The sequence below is a fragment of the Barbus barbus genome, assembly GCF_936440315.1.
Source record: "Barbus barbus genome assembly, chromosome: 8".
NCBI lineage: Eukaryota > Metazoa > Chordata > Actinopteri > Cypriniformes > Cyprinidae > Barbus > Barbus barbus.
The window spans coordinates 6,251,352-6,259,761 of NC_136736.1; positions in this window are offsets into that span (position 1 = coordinate 6,251,352).

Here is an 8,410-nt window from a genome sequence, read left to right on the forward strand (position 1 = left end):
GTCATGGTGAAAGTTCAAGAAAAGCATGCTAACTGTTCTGTCTTTGGCTGCTGCCACATAGCATATTACACTGCTGCCACACAGATCTAATAAACAAGCTATTTTTCCCCAGCTGTTTACAGACATAACCAACTGTTTTTGTAACTTTGTGTGTATTTGACAGTTTAAGCGCAATAAGACATGAAAGAGTTTTGTACTCGCATGGTGTATGCCAGCTGCTTTCTTTGTGCGAGCTTCAGATGTGTGCACTCAGAAAACCGTAAATCAGAAGTTTAAACTCCTATGGTTTAAATCACATGATTTCAGCAAGATAAATCAAAACCAAACAGGTGTTTTTTAGCAGAGTATCTGAGGTACAAGCTGTAAAGGCACAGCCCTATTCTGGAAAAGGGGACGGGGAGCAGCAGCTCATTTCCATTTAAAGAGACGTGCATGAAGACAGCGTGTTTCTGCTTTCACTCAAAATAGGCATTTTAAAAATATAATATATGATCTGTGGGGTATTTTGTGCTGAAACTTCAGACAACCTGAAACTTATATTGCATATTGTAAAAAGGGGCATAATAGGTCTTATTTTATGCTGGTTTTTAATTTGATGTATTTGTTCTCTATTATATTACATAAAGCTGGTAAATACTTCAATTGAAAGTATTTCTCTGAAATATCAGGTGGATAAGCTTATTTCAATTTCTTTCTGTCGCTCTCATTCGCTAGTTTTCCTTGCAACATCTAAAAAAAATCCTTGTTACTCTGTTATTCTGAAAGTAGGAATTACGCATGCGTATACCAGATATTGTTGCGGTGAGTGGGTTGCGCCTTAAATTATTACTCAACATTTATTAAGCATTAAAATGATCCTGCTTTCCCCTGCATTTGTTTTTTTATATATTGCATTTCAAATTAATGCTGGTAAATATGCTTAATTTGAAATGTAGTTTGTTTATAATATAATTTGGATATGCTAATATTTCAAATTCTCTCCGTTGCTGTCCTTTTTTTTTTTTTTTTTTTTTTTCAGCAACACTTGAGAGTCTCTCTAAACAGATTCCGAGTCCCGTAACTACTCCTGTGGGAGTTGGACACACTGTATGTTTAGTCTACAGTATGACCAAAAAAGACAACGAGACAACAAGCATGCAAACACTCACATACACATGAAATGCAATAACAGAAATTGGATTAGTACGTTTCTATGTAACAGTCCATTGACAGTGTGCAGGGTATTGTTTGTGCATGTGTGGATGTGCTTTGTATTCAGAGGTGTGTAGTGATGATGACATCCTCCTCCTCTCGTCGGCAATGAGGGGGTTATTTTGACAATCTCCTGTGCTATTGTTTTGTCCCGCATCTGCCCACAGATTAGGGCATGTCAATTATGGGCATGAAGGTTGGTCACAAACATATATGGACTCGGTGTTGCGAGTCTGAGTTTTTAGTTATACCAGCCAGCCAGTCGGGGTCCTTTCCTCCTTTGTGAGATCATGTTTGGCAGGGGTGGGCAGAGGTTCCCTGTCTTACACTTGTCTGCTGTGGGGTGGCCGCAGATGTGTCAGTCCCACATATGAATCATAGTGATTTAGATGTGTCTTTTCAATCCCCCTGAGTGGCTCATTCAGTGAATTAAGAGCAAGGCGTTGAGACAATCAATTTTATCACAATGGGGCCCGTTCCAGGGTGACGTCATCGCCTGCTCACGGGAGCAAGTCGGAAGAGAGGAACAAAAAGAAAATGTACCATGGTAGCCATAGTGTCAGCCAAAAGTACCATCGTTCATACCAAAGCAAGCATACTTGGGTTGGGGATTTGAAACTAACCCTTAACCCTAAGTATTAATATTTGGTATGTAATTCGTCCCACACTTTTTGTGCTACAGACTCAAATGATACCTCCAATTATTCGGCTTGATATAGAGAGGTGTACTGTTATTGTTTTGCATGATCAAATTTACTAATTTTTGCTTTCGGGTGATAAAATCAGCTAAAAAAATATATATTTATATAACCTGTCATCTTTTTTGTGTTCCATATGAGCAATGGTCAGGGCCTTCAGTAAGCAACTGTAAACTACATGCACACATCTTTAACACATTTCTGTTACAGCTAACGCAGCCATATGCATATAATGCACATATGTCGCACACAGGCTCTCAACAACCATGATGCTGATCAACAATTTCAACAGTAGGCTTGATTACACCACACACTGCACCACAGCATTATCAACGCACCACGTACACCTCCATAGCATGATACAATACTCATCAAATAATAAGTCCATCAGTCTGTCATTCCATGTCCCTTTACTTGTATTAAAAAGTAAACATGGTCAACAAAATAACTTGTGCTCTGTGCTAGCTGTTAGCCACTCATAGTTGCAATCTTTGAAATGGCGCATAAAAACTTTGCTGGCATTTGTTAGCAAATTCGGTTTGGGTGTAGGTCTTCCTTTCTCAGTTATTCTCGTTTGTCTGCAAAAGAGCGCCATGAAAAAGGCATTTTTAGTAGATTGGCAACAAGATCTGGTGTAGGCACAGACGACTGCAGCTGTCATTTTCTTTTCATTGAATTTCACTTTTGTACCTTGGAAATCCCTGACTAAAGGGGCGGTCTAACGCTGGGGGCAGACCTAGAGGGCGGGCTGTCATTGAACGTTAAAATTTGATTGGCTGATGATTCTGTCACTATTGCTCGTAACAAATCAGATGTGATGTCTTTCAACAAAAGGGTAGCACTATCTGTACTTAATTATGTAGGATATTCCAGTTCAACCTCAACTAAACTAATCATAGGCAATTTTGTGGACATTACAGAAATTAAAATGATACCTAAATAATCAATAAAAACATTTTTCACACAATTTTATTTTTTATAGGGCCAGCAGAGAAGGCCCTGCTGCCCTTGACGGCCCACCACTGGAAAATAAATATATATATATATATATATATATATATATATATTTTTTTTTTTTTTTTCCAATACATTACCGGTTATTTTTTGGATACACTACCAGAAAGACATCACTTTGGCTCACCTTGGCTGCTTTTATTTGGGGGGAAAAAATAGAAAAACAGTAATATGTAAAATGGTTTTGTAATTTAGAAGAACAATATTTTTTTAATATAATTTTAACACTCGTTAAAAATGTTTCTTAAGCCGTAAATCAGCATATTAGAATGATTTCTGAAGGATCATGTGACACTGAAGACTGGAGTAATGATGCTGAAAATTCAGCTTTGCATCACAGGAATAAATTACTGAAAATTACCGAAAACTGTAGTAATAATGATAATAATTCTTCAGTAATATGATTGTTTTTTACTGTATATTTGATCAAATAAATGGAGTCATGGTGAGCATTAGAGTTTTATTTTAAAAACCTAAAAAATTGTACTGACTACAATATATTTATTATTTATTTAATATTATTTTATATTTATTTTATAATATTTATATTTATTAGTTTATTTTGTGAGAGAGTGAGAGGAAGGAAATAGGAAAATTATATAGTGACATCTCTTATTGGTGAGTCTAGTCATTGTCTAGTCATTGTCTCATTCATACTGCTTTATTTATCACAGTCTGGAAATCATAATGTCAGTGAAACATCCCTCGCACAAGTTCTCAGAGTGTGCTATGACATCACTCCACCCCTGCAAAGGTGAGGTGGGAACCTCTGTGTAGGACTAACAGGAAGAATGTCTCGAGTGCTAGTCTGGAAATACTTTGGATAGTTTTGCTGGCGCGGTTTCACAAGAGGAGGATGCCTGGCCGGTTGCATTGTTTTGGATGACCTCAGTGGAATGTTAAGGAAATTATGTTTCATGTCGTGTAGGAAATGGGAGATACAGGAGTTTGTAAGGTTTGTGTGTGTGTGTGTAGTTCCTGTGTGGAGTATTTAGACGATTAGTCATAAACGCCGACCAAGACCTCACAGAGAGAGACATAACAGTAGCATATTGAGCCGTTTCATGTTTGCATATTTGAGTGATAAACTACTTTCATCACGTTTCCATTCAGCGCAGCTGTGAATCAGAGACTGGAGTCTGTAAGGTAATGGGACCCTGCTAGACATCCAGTGCTCTGGCAGACAAGAGCAGAGTCCTGTTCCTCAGCCCACAGAGAAAGCTCTTAGTCAGGCCTGGAAAAGCAAGGGGGACTCCCTGCTTTTGGGAAACCACTACTGCAATTCCATTATCCCTGACTGCTGTTTTCTAAACTCCGTTAAGACAGCAGAATCCTGCCAGGCAGCAGGTTAGAGTAAGATCCAGATGTCGCCCTTCTTATCATATGGCGGAGAGCTCGGATTGTGCTGATGCAGATGTATTCAGTTATGTTGTAGGATAGAGTTTGCTTTCTCTTCAGTGGTAAGCTATATGTGACCCTGGACCACAAAACCAGTCATAAGTGTCATTTTTTTAAAAAATTGAGATTTGTACATAATCTGAAAGCTGAATTTATAAGATTTCCATCGATGTATGGTTTGTTAGGATAGGATAATATTTGGCCGAAATACAACTATTTGAAAATCTGGAATCTGAAGGTGCAAAAAAATTAAAATACAGAAGAAAATCACTTTTAAATTTGTCCAAATGAAGTTCCTAGCAATGCATATCACTAATCAAAAATTACATTTTGATATATTTACCATAGGAAATTTACAAAATATCTTCATAGAACATGTTCTTTACTTAATATCCTAATGATTTTTGGCATAAAAAGAAAAATCGATAATTTTGACCCATGCAATGTATTTTTGGCTATTGCTATAATATACCCCACCAACTTAAGACTGGTTTTGTGGTCCAGGGTCACATATTAAAAGTGACGGTAGATGTTAAAACACTTTACAATAGACAGTTGAATTTTAAAGTCGGTAACACTTTAGTATAGGGACCAATTCTCACGATTAACTAGTAGCTTGTTAGCATGCCTTTTAATAACATTGTCTTTTATTACTTATAAAGCAAGTACAAAAGGCTTAAAAACATACTAAATAGTTTTTGAAAATCTAAAAATGCAAAAAGTTGTCTGTGAGGGGTGGGTTTAGGTGATAGGAAAATACAGTTTACCATTACGCCTAGAGTCCCTGTAAACCACTAATACCAATGAGTGTGTGTTTCAAAGAAGAAAGAAAATCACAGGTTTGATGACAGAATTAATTAACTAATGTATTAATTAATTTACTTTCTATCTATTTTTTTAAGGATATGGATTTGAACAAACCCCTAACCTTCAGTATTAAACTTTAGCATGTTGATAAAGGCTAGAATACATTACACAAATGCACTGAATACTTTTACCGACTTTGTTAATCACAGAGGAAAACTGGCCATCATACACTACATGACTGAGCGAGGATCACACACTACCAGACTTTTGTTGTTCCGATCTCAACAAACTCATGCAGAAACGTGCGCCTTGCTGCTAGGACACCCGTAACAAATGAATCTCCAGACTGGCTCTGACTTTTGGCAACTAGCGTCAACTTCTTCAGACTGTTAATCAGGGGAAAATTGGGGCAAAAGTCATAGTGTATTACTTTTTTTTTAAACAGAAAAAAAGAAAGTCCAATAGACATTGAATGAGGAATCTGAGCTATATAGGGACCAAAATATCATAGAGACTTGGGGGTGGATTTTTTGTTGTTAACTTGGGCCAGTAAGCAACCACTTAGTAACCACACAGCAACGGGCAAAAAAATCACTCGGATCACCTTAGCAACCACATTGCAATGCCCTAGCAACCACCCACATCATCATTGCATGGGCAAGCACCACACAGTTTTGTTCAGTAAAATGAAAAAATTCATTGACATTGTTTAGTGCTTAAGAAATCATTAATGTACATGAATAGACATTAATGTCATGAAACATTCATTCATATATATTTCTATATCTATAACTGCTGAGATGACTTTTTCATTGATCTTATAATAAAGAAATCACTTTCTCAGCTTTATTTCTGTAACCTTAATCATGTTATACTTTGCTCGGTTATTTCAGTACACATTGCCTCTGTATTTGACATAAGCCAAGAAAATGTATATGCTCATGAAGGTTAATTGTTCTCTTTTTTTACACATGACGGTCAAAATCAATCATTTTTGCACATCTGGACTTTAAGATGTAAAAGACCGTTAACACCATTTTCAGAGTTGGATCAAAGAAACAAACAACACTCTTGAAATGATTTGTGTTGATAGCTCTGTTTAATGACAGCATCAGAGTCTCTCTGCTCTCTAATTTTTGCAGTGCGTGGTCCTCTCTGCATCTCCCGAGGGGCATTTGGGTCTGTTTGCTAGCACTCATAATTGCAGTGGTGAAAGAGAGAGAAAGAGAAAAAAACAGTAACCGTAGACAAGAGAGATGTAGAAAAAACGTAATTAGAGTTAGAGATGGTAGGGAGCCAGTTAAGACTTCAAGTCATCATGGACAACATCCTTGTCACATAGAAGACGTAGAGGCATGTGTGTACATGGATCTAAGTCAGTCTCAATTCTCAAATAATGATGGAAGACGATTTGTAGGGCCCTACGAAATCCGTTTTATTTTTTCCCAAATTAAGTTTTATTTTTTTAATTCAGTTTTATCCGTTTTAATTTTTCTAGATTAAGTTTTTTTTTATTTTTTTATTGTTTTAATGGTAAAATTTTTATTAATAAAAAAAAATGTGTAATTAATTGAAATAATACAAATTACAATATTAAACAGCAGTTTATTAAAAGTTGAACAAAAATGACATTTTAAGGCCCTATGAAATGTTTTTCTTGTTTTTTTCAAATTCTGTTTTCCATGAATTTGTCAGAATTTCATTTTAATGGTTTCATTAAATATTAATTATCAAAGCATGTATAATTAATAGATTTGATAAATCATTTCTTATTTTATTCATTAATTTTTTCCATATTACAGATTGTGTATTTACATTTTTATGCTTTATAATTTCTGGTAAATTATTTTTCTCTTAAATATTTATTTAAAAAGAATGTTTAATAATAATTTTATTATTAGTAGTAGTACTATCATTAAATTATTAGTATAGTAATATTTCTGCCACGGTTTCTGTAAAAACGCTTTGAAATGTCTAACATTGTACTTTTGATGTATCTTTCCAACATTTGGCAAATTCTGTGACATTTCACGTTATACAGTAAATTCCATTTTTATGACTGGATTCCGTGATTCAATCCTTGTTTTCCGCATTGTGGAAATCATTGGGCCCTAAATTTGATAGGAAATATTATATTACTGACTAATATAAGTCAGTAACTAAAGTCTTACTAATAAGGCATCAAAAAATCTTTATATGAGGTGTCTAACATTTTGGCCATACTGTGGATTTCTGTAAGAATGACTCAGAAGTTTCATTATGTAAAAAAAAAAATCCACATCATTCAGAAACGTCGACTCACTTTTCTCACAAATGTAGCTCAGACTTGACATCACAGTTCTTATTGCAACCCACATTGTATTTTTATTTTTTTATTTTTTTGAATGAAATAATGGTAGACTTTATTTAAATTGATTGGAGTATTGTCTATGATTAACTTTGCATTCAGTAGATGATGTGAGAATTGGATGGAGTGATTATTGTAGGCTCGGATTGCTTTTGACTGTTGTTGTTCATTTCGTTTACACACATCAGATGGAAATTGCTACCTGCTGCATCCGTCCAGAAGAGCAGCTAACTGTGAAGTCTGTGAAGACCTGACTCAACTCCAATCTGCAGTCCAAGGCAAGTCAGAAGTGAATGCTATAATGTCAAGTCTCAAAGACTCTAACATGTGCCAAGTCAGATTCACAATATCTCTGCTTAACGTGCTCTCTAGAGAAAATATTTTAATTTAATAACATATTGATGTATATTCATACTTTGGGTGAGTTAATACTTTTATTCAGCAAGAATGCGTTACATTGAGCAAAGGTGAAACTAAACCAAGATTTCGATTTCAAATAAATAGTTTTTTGAACTTTACTATTGATCAAAGAATCTAAATGTGTCACAGTTTCCACAAACATATTAAGCAGCACAATTGTCTTCAGCAATGATGATAATAATAAGAAGAAATGCATATTAGAATGATTTCTGAAGCATTATGCGATGCTGAAAATGAGTAATTATGCTGACAATTCAGCTTTGCAATCACAGGAAGAAATTACATTTTAAAATGCATGAAAACGCTGTTATTTTAAATTGTAATATCTCACAATACTGTTTTTATTTTAAGAGACTTCCTTCAAAAAAAAAAAAAAATCTTACTTAATCCAGACCTGTGAACTGTAGTGTATATTTTTACGGGGCGAATGAGACGTGAGACGTGCAGATCCATTTGCAAGCTTTATTCCAAGACGTGGTCAAAACATCAGCAAACAGCAGGTATAACACAGGCATGACAAAGAGTAATCCTAGGG